This window comes from Dipodomys ordii, unplaced genomic scaffold, assembly GCF_000151885.1.
Source record: "Dipodomys ordii isolate 6190 unplaced genomic scaffold, Dord_2.0 Scaffold56, whole genome shotgun sequence".
In the NCBI taxonomy this organism is placed as follows: Eukaryota; Metazoa; Chordata; class Mammalia; order Rodentia; family Heteromyidae; genus Dipodomys; species Dipodomys ordii.
Window position 1 is genome coordinate 2,084,841 of NW_012267272.1, and position 14,527 is coordinate 2,099,367.

The following is a 14,527-nucleotide window of genomic DNA, read 5'->3' on the forward strand; positions in this document are numbered from 1 at the left end:
CAGTCGCAGCTTAGCAGAATGTCAGTTCTTTGTGGTGGCCACTGTTACTGTTTTTATAGTTATTATATTTGACCCTTTTTGGGATGTAGCAAGCATAACTGAGAATTGGAAAAGGGCAAATACAGCCTCTGTCATTATTTAAAGGGTAGGGGGTGGTGGTGCTTCTAATAGGCATAACTTTTATACACAGGATACTTCATACTTGCTTGTGGTCACTAAGGGTTGCAATCTGCAGAAGAAAATACTTAGAAAATAAACAACAAATAAAATAAAATCAATCAGTAGCATTTTTTGTAATCTATTAATCACTAGTAAAGTGTAAGACACTATAGGTGTTAGAATGGGTGGAATTAAGTTGTAAAATATATAAAATTAAACCTTAAGATCTAGTTATTAAAGTATGATGTGTGTGTGTGTGTGTGTGTGTATACTGTCAGCCCTCTACATCTACTGGTTCTATATGTTCTTGTATCTGGTATAAACATGCATAGATTTTTTTTGTTACTCTTTCCTAAACATCACAGTAAAATAACTATTTACATATCATTTACATTGTACTAGGTATTGTCAATTGTCTAAATATTATTTAGAGTATATATGAAGATGTATGTAGCTGATGAAAATTCACACCATTTTATATAAAAGACTTGAGCATCTATGGATTTTAGTGTCCATGGAGGATGATAGTATACACATATAGACACACAGAGAAAGAGAGACAGGGGCACAGAGAAAAAATATTAGCATCTTAAGTTAATTGTATGCCTTGACTTTTTCAGAGTTAATAGAGTGATTTTTAAATTACTCTGGAATTCTGTATGGATATGTAGACATTTATAATTTCAGATGCATTGGGAGTGCTTGGAACATTTTGCAGTGACTAGCCAACATAATTAAGCATTAAGTTTTTACGACTCATCCAAGATGTATATCAAAACATCTACAATAACTGTCAGTCATTCTGCATTTGACGGTTATTGCTAGTTTTACTTCAACCTTTATCATTGATGTAGGAACATGTAACATTTCCCCAAAGCCCTGCTATTTTGCTCACATTTATATCATAGTAATAGTTCCATAATTCATGTGTAGTAACCAAAAGCAAAAAGCTAGAAATACATTCTAGAGTTTTAAGAAAACCGACACTTTATTCAATATTAAAATAGTGTTTCCATACATTCTAGACAGCATATGGAGAGCTTCTTGTAGGACTACAGAGCATAGTTAGGGTTGCAAACAAATGCAGCAATGATCCACTACCCTGTTATCAGACAGGGAATGGAAGGAGGAGGGTGACCCAGGCTGTAGCAGGTAGCTGCCTCCCAGGGGAATGGGATGGGGTAGGAAATGTGGAACAAAACGATGGTACAAAAGCTGCATTCTTGCAGGGAAGGGGACTGTACCACACACTGTTAGTTAAGGGTGCAGCAGGTTATCTGGGGCTGGTGAATCCTCCATATTCAAGTGTTCTGATTCTTACTTTTCTTCACTGTTGAAAAGGAATAGTTTATATTTGTTTCCAGAATTTTTATCCACCTATCTTCTATTATATTAAATTTCTTTAATGGTGACAACAATCTCCTTTGTTTTAGAGGGCTGAATCCTGATGATTTCATTTTCTTAAATATTGATGCACATTTTTAAAGAGCAGCTTTAGGTTCACATCAGAACTGAATAGGAAGCACACATGCACAGCCTCCTCCTCTCTCAGTATCCTGTACCACAGGGAAGCCTTTCATCTGGCACTTGAAGATGAGAAGGTAGATCACATGATCAGTGGGGCAGCAATACAGCCTGTCATTCACTCAGATTCAAGCATTATTAGTCAACAGAATAAATGACTGATAGTACATTTTTTCTTCTTTTTTAGACAGGAAGAATAATGGACACTATTCTGTAGCCTCGTGGAAAAATTGTTAGTTCCCTGTCACTGGTCCATGATCTCTTGAGGGAGAATATAGTGCAGCAATGCAAAGTAAGGGTTCTGGGACCAGATTGCCTACATTAAAAAACAAAACAACAGCAACAACAAAAAATGAACTTGCAACTACTGGCCTTACACATCACCATCCAGTGCTGCTTTTTCTTTTTCTCTAAATGGGAATGTAAATAATAGTAACTACTTGCTGAGGTGATTTTTGAAGTTCTGATTTAACCAATGCTTAAAAAACTGTGTGACGTTTAGAGAATATTATGCCTTCCTTTTTTCTCCTTCCTGAGTTATATTTGTAGGACTATGATTTGGAATTTTCATACATACTCTGTTTTTCCTTCATCTTTTGTATTAAGTCTTGTTTGGCTTTCTAACTTAATTTTAGTTGTCATTTATTCCAGTGAGCTTTCCTGCTGACTCCTCTCCAACCTACTGCAACTGTGTGAGAGCAACACACACACACACACACACACACACACACACACACACACACACACACTGGGGTTGTGTTTCCTGCTATGCATTCTTATGACACTGTTATTGTTTCTGAGTATATAACATGCCATAGTGGTTCAGTACTCACATACCTGGGTTTGCCGTAAAACTATAAGCTCCACACAGGACATCATATTTTATTTCTTGTGCATTTGCAGTGCTTGGTACAGTAAATGTTTCATAAATACTGGTTGGCTCAGTGACAGAATGAATGTGGGCAGTTAAGGCTTAAAGTTAGATAGAGAGATCACTTGAGTGGGAGGAAGGGACACTGCAGGAGATAGGGACCACTGCACTGATAACCATTATTAGACATGCAGGTTTCCATGAGCATTTAAATTTAACAAGTGGTTGTGTGTGTGTGTGTGTGTGTGTGTGTGTGTGTGTGTGTGTGTGTGTAAGTGTATGTGAGTTTCTCTGCAATTACCACGAATACAATGTTAATCACTAAAAATTATTTTGAACAGACATGTGCTTGATAAGAGAATGAATAAACTGACTAGATTTTATAAAAGTTTGATGTTGTTATTCAGGAGTAAAAGTTTCTCTGATGAATGCTTTTAAGTTTTCAGAAATAGTATATGTGTTGCCGAAGCAAGCACAAATTTTCAGAATTAAAACAAAGAGGAAATCATATTTACCTTCCATTAAAAATAGCCATCCTGTTATAGCATTTCTTTTCATGCTTTGTCTGGTCCAAGGACCATCGTGGGATCGGCATTTAACCTTCCCTTGAAAAGGCGTAATTGAATAGTTCATTCCACACTTAAAGAGACTGGGGAAGATTTTTGTCTCTTCTCTTAATTCCATATAGCTACAGGCTTCTTTTCCCAATTGTTTGGTTTGTGGGGTCAACTTTTCCTTCTGTCATTCAAGGGCATGACAAAGAAACCTACCAGCAAGACCATGAAAGTAATGCTAAAAAACTCAACTTTTACATAGGTTACCTTCCTCCCAATGTTTTCAATTTATCATGCAATTAAAAATGTTAGTTTAACAATGTATGAGGGGATAACAAATGTAAATAGGAAGTTTCTTTGATATTATCAACCCATCTCAATTGTCTCTCACTGTTAAGGTGCAGATGTTTCATTATATAGTCTACTGTTGTCAATTGAACTAAGGAGGTAGGGGTGCTGCTACTTCAAAGTGTATGAAATAACAGGTGGAAAATCTTAAGTTGTGTATGTGTCTATGTTAATCACTGATATCCTGTTGCTTTGAGCCTCTCTACTTTTGCATTGTACTGCTTAGAATGAACTGTTGTAAATGTACAAAGATATTAGTTTTAATGAATATTTACCTTGAGTATAGCATCTCAGGTTAATGTGTAATTCTTCAGATGAATAAAAAAATTGATGAACACATTATCGTGAGAGGGTTAAAAAATAAAAATACTGCTACAAAGAATGAAAATAAGTTCATAGGTTAATCATTTTCTCTGTGCCTCAATTTTCTCAAATAAAAAAAAAATAAAGCCATTACCAGAATTGTCTTATTTAGGGTATTTTGACCATTAAATTAGATACTTGAACTCTGGAACAATTAGAACTATATTGATTGCAATTTAAGTAGTACTTTAAAAGTTATCATTAATGGAGTAGGAACATTGCATCCACTTTACCCCTTGTTTTCTTCCCAACACCAGTGCATTGAGCTGACTCTCTTCTATGTCACCAGTGACTTCCATCAGGCAGACTCTGTGTTTGCTTTTTATCCCACTTGAGCTTCTAACAATCCTCTTCTTTTTCTTCTACTTCTGGTCTCTATGAGTGTTCTCATGGACCTGTTGTCTTCTGTGTTCTACCCATAATTATAAAACATTTTTTCTTATAACTCTCCTTTCCTTCCCTTCTTTCCTCTCTCCTCCCCTCCCCTCAGCCTTAGGAGGATTCCTGTCATCACCTCTTTTCTCATCATCACTGAATCTGTGTAGTTCTACCACAGTGTTAACACTCACAATTCATACGCTCTACGCCTGCTTTGCACTGGCTGTCCTGGGAGTCATATCAATACAGGCAAATGGTCCACAGACAGCTTATGAAAAACATACATGGCTGGCCCATCATGTACTCAGTCATACGTTTCCTGTCTATCCTGTAATGGATATTATTTCTTGATTGACACTTAAATTTTCAGTATTATTGTGATTTACTTAATATAAATTTATGATAACTACAAAAATGCTCCTAGATTTATTGAATCTGCCATTACCTTGACAGAGCCAGACCAAATGACTTGTTGGCCCTATACAGTGTGTGGGTTAGATGTTCCTGAACTCTGGTCTTGGATATTACTTGCCTCAAATTAGGCTCATAAAAATATATGGTGGGAGGGATGGGAAGGTGGCTCAGTGGTAGAGCGCTTGCCTTCCACGCATGAGGCCCTGGGTTCGATTCCTCAGCATCACATAAGCAAAAAAAAAAAGCCAAAGTGGCGCTGTGACTCAAGTGGTGGAGTGCTAGCCTTGAGCTGAAGAGCTGAGGGACAGCGCCCAGGCCCTGAGTTCAGGCCCACGACTGGACCCCCCCCCCAAAAAAAAAGTATATATATATATATATATATGACAGGAGACATATCTTGGTATATAGTAGAGGTATACATTTATATATGTGTGAGGAATAAGGCACCATCCTATTTCCTTGTTTTCAGGCACACACTTACTTAAGAAACCCTGCTGGAAGCTTTTGTAAGCCAAGAACCATTCTTTCATTTTTAAGAATAATGAACTTACCAATAGGTAGAGTTCATTAATGGCCATTGATTCTATTACAAATGTGTACTCAGTTTTGATTATAGCTTCTTTTATCTTGGGGCTATTTAGGTTCCTATTTGTACTCAATGATATTACCATTAAAGTGCCATTTTTATTCTTGTTAGTTTAATGAGTGGTGTTTCTAGAGCCCTGACATTAAAATATTCTGTAAAGCTCCAACCACTTGAGAATTGACATTACTAAGAGGATTTGCTTTACATTGTAAATATGGAAGTTGAATCATCAGGGAGAACTAGGCTTTTCCACGGATTGGAACTGAATTTTCTCATTTTTGGTGACTAGGTTTGTGAATACTTAAGGACATTGCATGCAATTAATCTATTTGAAGGTATCTTGTCTTAAGGTAAGACAATATTTGAGATAACCCATATTGGTTATCCTTTTCACAAAATTCTTTTTCCACCAGGAATTTCTCAGATAGCATGATGTTGTATAATGGAGCATTTAAAGCAAGATTTCACTCATGTATACATTTTTAGGGACATTTTAGCTGAAGTGAGGTATGGTATTTAGTACAGCAATTTCACATTCACAGCACACATTTGTTCTACTGCTTTAAATATAAGACGTACTTGTAGAGGTTTAGATCCTAAAATTGGATTAGAAAATTCATGCAGCCTTTTAAATTTTACTTAATACCTTTCCTAATAACTTTGTAACAATATGCAGAGAACATGAAAAGAAGTACATTCTTTTCTTTAAAAAATTTCATATAATTGTTTTAAATCTTGTGTAGTTTTTAAATCTTTCATAGTTATCTCTTCTGTTCTAGTCTATAATATAGTATGCAAAAACTAATTCTTCTTTCTTTGTATATTTATATCCTCACTTTTTGAAAAGAATGATCTTAACTTCTGTGTAGGATTTGGCTTACAATGAACTTTCAATACAAGTTTTATAAGTGCTAATTTTTCATCTGTTCTATGAAGAAGCAATAAATGTACTTTTCTCAGAGCATGATTAAACTAATTCATTATTTCAACTCATTTAGGAAGTAAAACTACTTTTACTCTACGTTTGTTATTAGGTAGAGCCTGTTAGACTCAAATCTATGTGATATAGAAATTTATTTTATTTCAAAAGGCTTGTCAGTTGTAGATTTAATTCATACAAAACAAATTTATTTTCTGAAAAAGCCTAGCTTATAGTCTATCCTGGTTATCTTACCTCATAGAAAAATTACTGCTAGTTGAACTATGTATTAAGAGAGCCTATATTATATGAGAAAATGTATATTGGAGGTACAAAATAGACAGCATAATACCTATTAAAGCCAATATATCTTACTCTTGAGATATGATCATGGGTTGTTTCTCAGTACCAATAGGTGATATGTAAACTCATTTTACAATATTCCATTGTATTAATCCATCCATCTATTCATACACCTAGGAGAAAAGAGGAAATGCTGCTATTAAATGAAATATAATATATTTGAGTTTTTAAAATGATAAAAATGTATTTCTTTAAGACTACATTACACTTTAATCTTAAGGTTTTTAGAGAAAAGAAATATAGGAAACAATAACTTTGAACATGACAAAACTGAAAAGTTTAATAAAAGTTCTTTTAAATCTCATATTTCCATCAATTTTGTTCACAATTGATTTTTAATAACAAAGTAACAACTTTTTTATATTCTTAGACTTTATTTATGACCACAGAAATTATATTCTTGGCAAATATAATCGTTTATATAATGCCATTCATCCTGAGTTTTTCTTAATAAAATTTAAAAGATCATAATCATTTATGCCATATAGTAAATAAAGCAATTATTTAAAACTATAAAAATGATAAATCACAAGTTTATCCTTGCCTTGATAAAATATAGTTTATGAGATAATTTTATGTTTTTGAAATGAAACTGGTATAAGGTAGGAATTAGCTTGCATCAAGTGATGTATTTTCAATCCCCAGAAAAATAGAAGAAAACAGTCCATGCATAATAATATCTAAAACAGAGCAGATTTTAGTAGTAGAAGGTGTTATAGAACTCATGCTTTTCAAATTTGTCTTATAGTTTACAGTCATCTATTTGAAATCATAATTTTGAAGATTGAAATAGAAATGGTTTGGAGATTGGGGTTTAGAACTACGTAGACCCTCACTTTATTTGTTTCTTTCCATTTCTCTGGTGTGGGCACCATTTGTTACCTCTAAAGACTTATAAGTAGATATCCACACAGATAGAAATTTGATACAGGAGGTTGATGACATTATAAATTGCAAGGAAAACAACAGACTAATCAATAAAGGTGGCAAGAGAATTTATCATTTTAAGAAAATGTACTATATTTGTACTTCAAATCAGTTTCAAAAATACATTTGTTTTAATGAATTGAGAACCCAAATGTAAAAGGTAAAACCTATTGAAAAGAATGTTCACTACAGCGTTGTTTGAATACTGACCTAGAAACTACCCAAAGGTCTATAGACAGGGGAATTGGTATATAAATTTCAATAGAGTCATTACAGTAGAATACTACATAGTGATAAAAACAACCTTAACTTTACTATTCATTGTCTTGGCTGAATCTTGAATCTAGTTCTGTTATATATCCTATGTGGCTAAGAATATGCAAGATGTAAAATCATGGAGCATAAATGTGAAACTCAGGAAAGAGATAAACTTTGGAGACTGGAGGAGGGAGTGAGCAGAGAGAAGAGCATATGGCTCTTAAGGTAAGTTAAAGAGTCTTTTAAGTCTGCAAAGAGAACACATTCTGTACTTTAATGTCCCCATTTAGAATTTCAGCCAAATTAAAAGTTTCTGTGTCAAAGGGACAGGCTTTTTGGCTAATAACATATCAGAATTTCCAGGCCCAAGGCAAAACTGGAGCTATCCCTGAGCTAGTACTATACTGTAAATAGTTTTATCAGAAGATAACTTTTGGGTTAAGTAACTTCTTAACTGACATTCCTGATCCATTCTCTTTCTCATCCTCTGAGTAGATATCAAACACCTCTAGCGGGAATCAGTAGCTGTTCTGCTTTTTTCCCCTTATCTTTCCTAGAACTGCATGCTTATTTATTGAATACAAACTCATCATATGTTTATATGTCCAGCATATTTCACTAGGCTTTTTTTTTTCCTTTTTTCTCTTTTTTTCAGTTGTGAGGCCTGAACTCTGGGCCTGGGTGCTGTCACTCAGCTCTTTAGTTCAAGGCTAGCGCTCTACCACTTAAGCCACAGTGCCACTTCCACCCTTTTCTGCTCATGTGGTGCTGAGGAATCGAACCCAGGGTCTCATGCATGCAAGGCAAGCACTCTACCACTGAGCCCCCTTCCCAGCCCCTCACTAGGCCTTTTTGATTCTATATTGAACAGAATCAAGTTTTCCATTTGAAGGGGCAAAGAAAACTCTACGATTGATTTATAAAGATTTAAATTTGTCCCCTAACATTGTTTTTCCTTTCTTCAATGTTAATATTGCCCTTGATTTTTAGCTAGACGTATGGTCACAGAAATGAACATTTTTAAAGTTTTCTTTCAGCCAGCCATGGATATGTAATTTAATTCTGGGAAATAGGCTATGAGGAAAAGTACGTGTTTCACTTCAGGTCATGTTTTTACAGGGAAGAACTCTTCCAACTCAAGTGGCTGAAGACAGTATTATGAGTGAAATGAGAGATAACTCAGACCAGGCAGTACAGGGATGGTAGCATAGAAAGAGACAGAAAGAGCTAAGGCTTCTGATTGGCAGGGGCTTCCTATGTATTAAGCTCAGATATAAGGAGGGAAGGGAAACTTTCAGGTAAACAAAAAAACATTGAGGAATTTCATGCACTGGGCGTAGCGTGGAAGAATGTGTGAAAGTATTTGAGTTTAGGCTATGCTCTCATAATGTGAGTTTCAGAGAACAAGTCAGATATAACATTTTCTGTTAAGGAAGAAACTCAATTTATATATAAACACTGGTTCTTTAATTATAATTTGTCACTTTCAGAAGCCAGAAATGATAGGAAGGACACCAACTTATTGGCAAACTTTGATTCTACCAATTAAAGAAATTTAAGCATAAAAAAGAACCAATAGTGTACTAGTTAATGTTAGGAAGATAAATCATTATCATATATGGAGAAAAACAAATTATCATCTCATACTGATTATTTTGAATAGTGTCCCAGTGTTTACTAAAACTCCTATAGAAAACATGACTTCGTTTTATATGCAACCATTGTCTTTTCAGCTTGTACCTGATAGATGAGGCTGGTTGGGCTGGCAAGGATCAGAACAAAGGATGAATCGAATCTGTTTCTGAAGCTCCATGGGTGAAAATGAGAATATTTAGCTTGCACTGCAAGTGGGGATGGCAGCTTGGTTCTCTATGAAGACTGTAGAATTCTGTGTGCTTACATCTGATTTGCAGCTTGTGGTTTTGGTGTGGATGAAAATATGCATCAAGTTAGTTTTGGCTTCCCCACAAATTTAAACTCGAGCAGCACATATTACAGTAATATATGATAGTATGTATAAATGCTACATGAATATTGTAATAGTCATAATATAGGATGTTCATTCCTCGAATTGTGATGACATCTACTGAATTGCAGCCAGTTCATTTGCATATTCATGCCCACTTAGCTCAAATAAGTCTCTATTTGTTTGCACATTAATGTCTGATTTCTGCATCAGTTAACTAATTTACATATCCCTGTTCAGTTGGTTAGTGATGTTCATATGTGGAATATTGGTGTGCTTTATTTGTGCTGGGATTAGCTTGGGTAGTATTATGACTTAATAGAAGGAACACCTATTTCTCATTTCACTTGTACAAAATGGACAGATCACTTTAAACTTTCTGAGTTGTACATTACTCCTTTATAAAACAACCTTAACTATCCTGCCTAGCTCATAGGATTATCCTATCAGTTGACACACTGAAGGACAGAAGGTACAGTCAACATTTCTTGGCTAATTTTATTCTTGGCACTACTCCTGGAACATCTCCAGCATAAGAAGACATCCCAGGTACTGTGAAAGACAAGACAGTTGAGTAGTTCCATTTCCAGTGAATTTTAGAAGTACTTAGGGAGCATGAAGGAGAAGGCATTTAACATTTCCAGAAGATGAATTAACCAACCAACCAACCAAAGGAAGGGAAGCCAGTGCTGTAGGGAGAAAATGTAAATCAGCACACAGACAAGGGAGAGTTTCATGGAAATGCAAGCATTTTATTACAGTTGAAACATAGAGTGTCTAAGGAAGACTGAACCGAAATAAGGGAAAGAGGTAGTCAGGTCTCAAAAGACAAGGTATGACATAGCAAGGTATGGAATTTTCTCCGTGAATATTAAGAACTACTCTAAGGGTTCCATATAGGAGAGTAATTATCAAACTTGCATTTGTTGAAAAAAATACCTGATGTCTGCATGGAGTATGAAGTGAGAGCAATGAGCTTGCTTCTAAGGAGGCAAGTTGTTTTGTTACTTCAGGTAAGAGCTTGTGGAGACAATGCCAGCTTTTTAGGACAGGTGGGAAGAGATCCAAATGCTAATTGGAGGTAGAATTAGTTGGACAGGAAATTGTGGGGTTGGAGCAGGAGATACACATTTTGGCTGATTACCATTTTTGCAATCTGGTAACTTGAGTTGATAGTGATGTTATATGTTAAGAAAGGATGGAGAAAGGGTAATTTTGATGGTGTGTTAGATAAGGATGAAGGTAGTTTTTCACAGATCTATCTAATCTAATCTAATTTCACTAATCTTATCTAGAATTCTTGGTTGGCTTTTCTTGCTAGATATTACCTGCTAATTACACTTTCAAGACAAAATGAATGATATTTCCTTTCCTCTCTTTTTTCTATTGTGTCTCCATGACTTCCTATTTTGAATGATATCTTATTGATTGTATCACTGGTAGAAAGCAGAATTTTGTAATGACTCTTAACTACCTAAATCCTCTCCCTATGTGGACAAGATTCGTGACTATGACAAACTGTCATTACAATGATTAGTTTATAGTATATAGCAGTACAGAAGGTATTTGGCTAATGTGTTTGACCCACCTAATATTTTGACTTTGAATTAATCAAAAAGGAGATTTTCCTGTCTGGATCTGGTCTTAACAGGTGAGCCCTTAAGATAGACAAGAAACAGCAGCAGATGCTCTTTGGCTGGGGTTGAAGAAATAACTTCCATGATGAGAGTAGAGCATATAGTAAGGACCTGGAAAACCTCAGTCCAATCACAAGGACCAGAATTCTACCAAGAACCTGAATAAGCTAGGAAGTGAGCCTGTGACCTAAGATAATTACTGGTCTCAGGGCTGGGTCCCCAAGATAGGTCCCACATAATCCATGTCTGGACTCCTGAACCACAGAAATTATGAGGTAACCAAATTATGTTGTTTTAAGCTTCTGAAGTCACAGTAATTTCTAGAAAAACAATACACTAATCAATCTTGATATTCTGTGATTCCTACTTTATGATTCCCTCAGAGTAATGGATGGAAGTTGATGAACTATTTCCCTTACTATAATAAAGAAAACCAATAGGCTAGCCTCATCCTACATGCTGCTAATCCCAGCACTTAGGAGCCTGACATAAAAGGATTACTAATTTGAGACTAGGGAGATGTTTTTTTGAAAACAAAAACCAAAAAACCAACAACAACAAACAAACCAGAAAAAAAGGAGGAAAAGAACAAGGTGGAGATTGAATCAAGAATCAGAAGAAGAGGTGGAGGAGGTAGCAGAGGAGGCGGAAAGGGAGTAGGAAGAGGAGGGGGAAGAGGATGAGGAGGATGGGGGGAGGAAGAAGAAGACAAGGAAAAGAAAGCAGCAATCTCTTTTTTTTTCCTCTTGCTACAGTTTACTTCAGTATCAGTTTTGCATTTGCTCCCTGTCCTTCTCTATGCTTGTTTATTTGCAAGCTGAGAGAGCCTTTGGAAAGTCTGATGTCTGAGTTCAGTGTAGTTCTTGTTTCTGTGGATATTATGTATGAAATAACAATTTTGGAAATATACCATAGAAACATGATTATCATAATCCCCTGAGGAAGACAGAACAGATTCTTTTCCTTTCTGGGCTGATTCAAGGGCACCTGACCCTGAACATATTTACATCAAACGCAAGGATCTCCTTTGCCCCCCACCTAACTTCTTTACCAATTTCAGGAAACAGCTCCCTTGGCTTACTAATTGCTGATCCTGGAAGTTATCCTTTGTCTTGCACAAGTGAGTTCTCAATAGGTCTCCTAAGTGTCTCATAAACCCATCTATTAGGACTTCTTGCATCCTGTGAAATCAGATTAGATTTGCAGTCTCCTTATGCTTTTTGTCTCAGTTCATGGTCTTCATACACTGTGGCTCCTGGTCAGAGTGAGATGAGTTCATAGTATGACAAAGGTATAACCTCTGTCAAATGAATACTACCTGGGATACAGTTGCCCTGCAATTATAGTTGAGTCAGACTTCTTTGAGTTCTTTATCTTCTAGCTTTTTATGGCATCGGGGATAATGAATACTCATTAACTATTGTCCTTGCATGTTTAATCACTGATCTGTCCATTTAAATTCCACTGCTACAGCCCATTGTCAATCCTGCATTTAAAGAAAGTTTCTAATAATTTTGTGACAGAATGGAAAAAGGAAAGAGGATAATAGCTGTGAATCCACACAGGCCTTAGGAGGAGAAATGCTCATTGTCACACGAAGCTGAATAGTTGGGAATCCATCCAGGAGTGCCATCTAGGGACAGTTCTCCCTTTTGGGCCATAAAAGTTTTATGTCAAGTGTGGGAATTAAGCACAAATTTTGGATGGTGAAACAAGGTTACTAACCCTGGTGATGTGGCTACTTGGGTATTTCATTGCTTCTTAGAAGTAAGACTAATACCTATAGATTTCATCTCTTATTATTTTCAACATGATCTTTGTAAATGAAAAATTGACTACCCTGCCCACATTTCTGATTTCTTAGGGAAAAAGGACTTCTAAAATTTGTAATAAAGGATCTTGAAAGAAATAAAATTTTGTAATTCTTAAAAAATAAGCCTGTCTTTAAAATAGTTCCCAGCCATGACCCAGGTTCTAGCTGCTACCATTCTCCTGATTGTTCTTGCTCCTTTGTTCTTGCTCCTTTCTGGATTCCTCCAAAGAGTTCTTTGCACTAGAACCAGTGTGATTCAAAGTAGTTGGTAGCCAGACATAGTGTATACTTGTAATCCCAGCACTTGGGAGGCTGAAGCAAGATCATGAGTTTGAGTAATGTCTTTGAAAAAGGCTCTTATTGGGCTGGGAAGGTGGCTCAGTGGTAGAGCGCTTGCCTTGCTTGCATATGAGGCCCTGGGTTCAATTCCACAGCACCACATAAGCAGAAAAAAACCCTGGAAATGGCACTGTGACTCAAGTGGTAGAGTGCTAGCCTTGAGCTGAAGAGCTGAGGGACAGTGCCCAGACCCAGAGTTCAGGCTCACGACTGGACCCCCCCCCCCAAAATGCTTTTATTAGTTCTTCCTTGGGGAATTTAAGGAATTTTTGAAAAATTCTTCAGACTAGGTTTGCTTTTTTATTTATAGCACTTAAAATCATCCAGTCAGCTGGGCGCTGGTGGCTCTAGCCTGTAATCCCAGCTACTCAGGAGGTTGAGATCTTAGGATCGCAGTTCAAAGCCAGTCTGGGCAGGAAAAGCCATGTAACGCTTATATCCAATAAACCACCAGAAAATCGGAAGTGGTGCTGTGGCTTAAGTGATTGAGTGCTAGCCTTGAACAGAAAAGCTAAGGGACAGCACCCAGGCCCAGAGTTCAAGCTCCATGACCGACAAAAAAAAAAAAAAATCATTCAATTAAATAATATGAAGTGTTTAATGTGTGTTTATCTTTTATTTGAAATTCTATATATTCAGGTGTTGTCAGATGAGTATTATACATATGTGTATTGTACATTAATAGTCACAGAATGGTTTGAGTTGGGTGAGAAAGAGGGAGAAAGAAAATGGAGAATAATGTATGGATAATAATATCAAAATATACATAATATCTATTCATGAAGATGGCATAAAGACGTTGGAGAAAAGATAGATAGAGGATGTAAATTTGCATAGTGTATTTCATACAAGTGAGAAAGATAACAATGAATAATTGTTAATCTAAACTAATAATAACACCTGATATAATAATAAGCACCTTCTATTCGTAATTTTACAAATGGAAAGTTAAGTATTATACAACTAACTGGCTGAACTAGTCAAAAGCTTAAGTCTTTTGTTTCTAAGTGGGCTTTCTCTAATGTCTTAATACTTGCTAAAGTATATGAATATATCATAGATTAAATTATATTAAGGAGGAAGATAAGGGAGCTAATGTTATTTGAAA

General features: G+C 35.9%; 1 protein-coding gene across 3 annotated transcripts in view; it reads left to right on the top strand.

Annotated features, from left to right (window-relative positions):
- The window catches only part of Exoc4 (exocyst complex component 4), a 691,471-nt gene that overhangs the window by 202,909 nt on the left and 474,035 nt on the right, over positions 1–14,527 (top strand). The gene's annotated exons all lie outside the window — the stretch shown is intronic.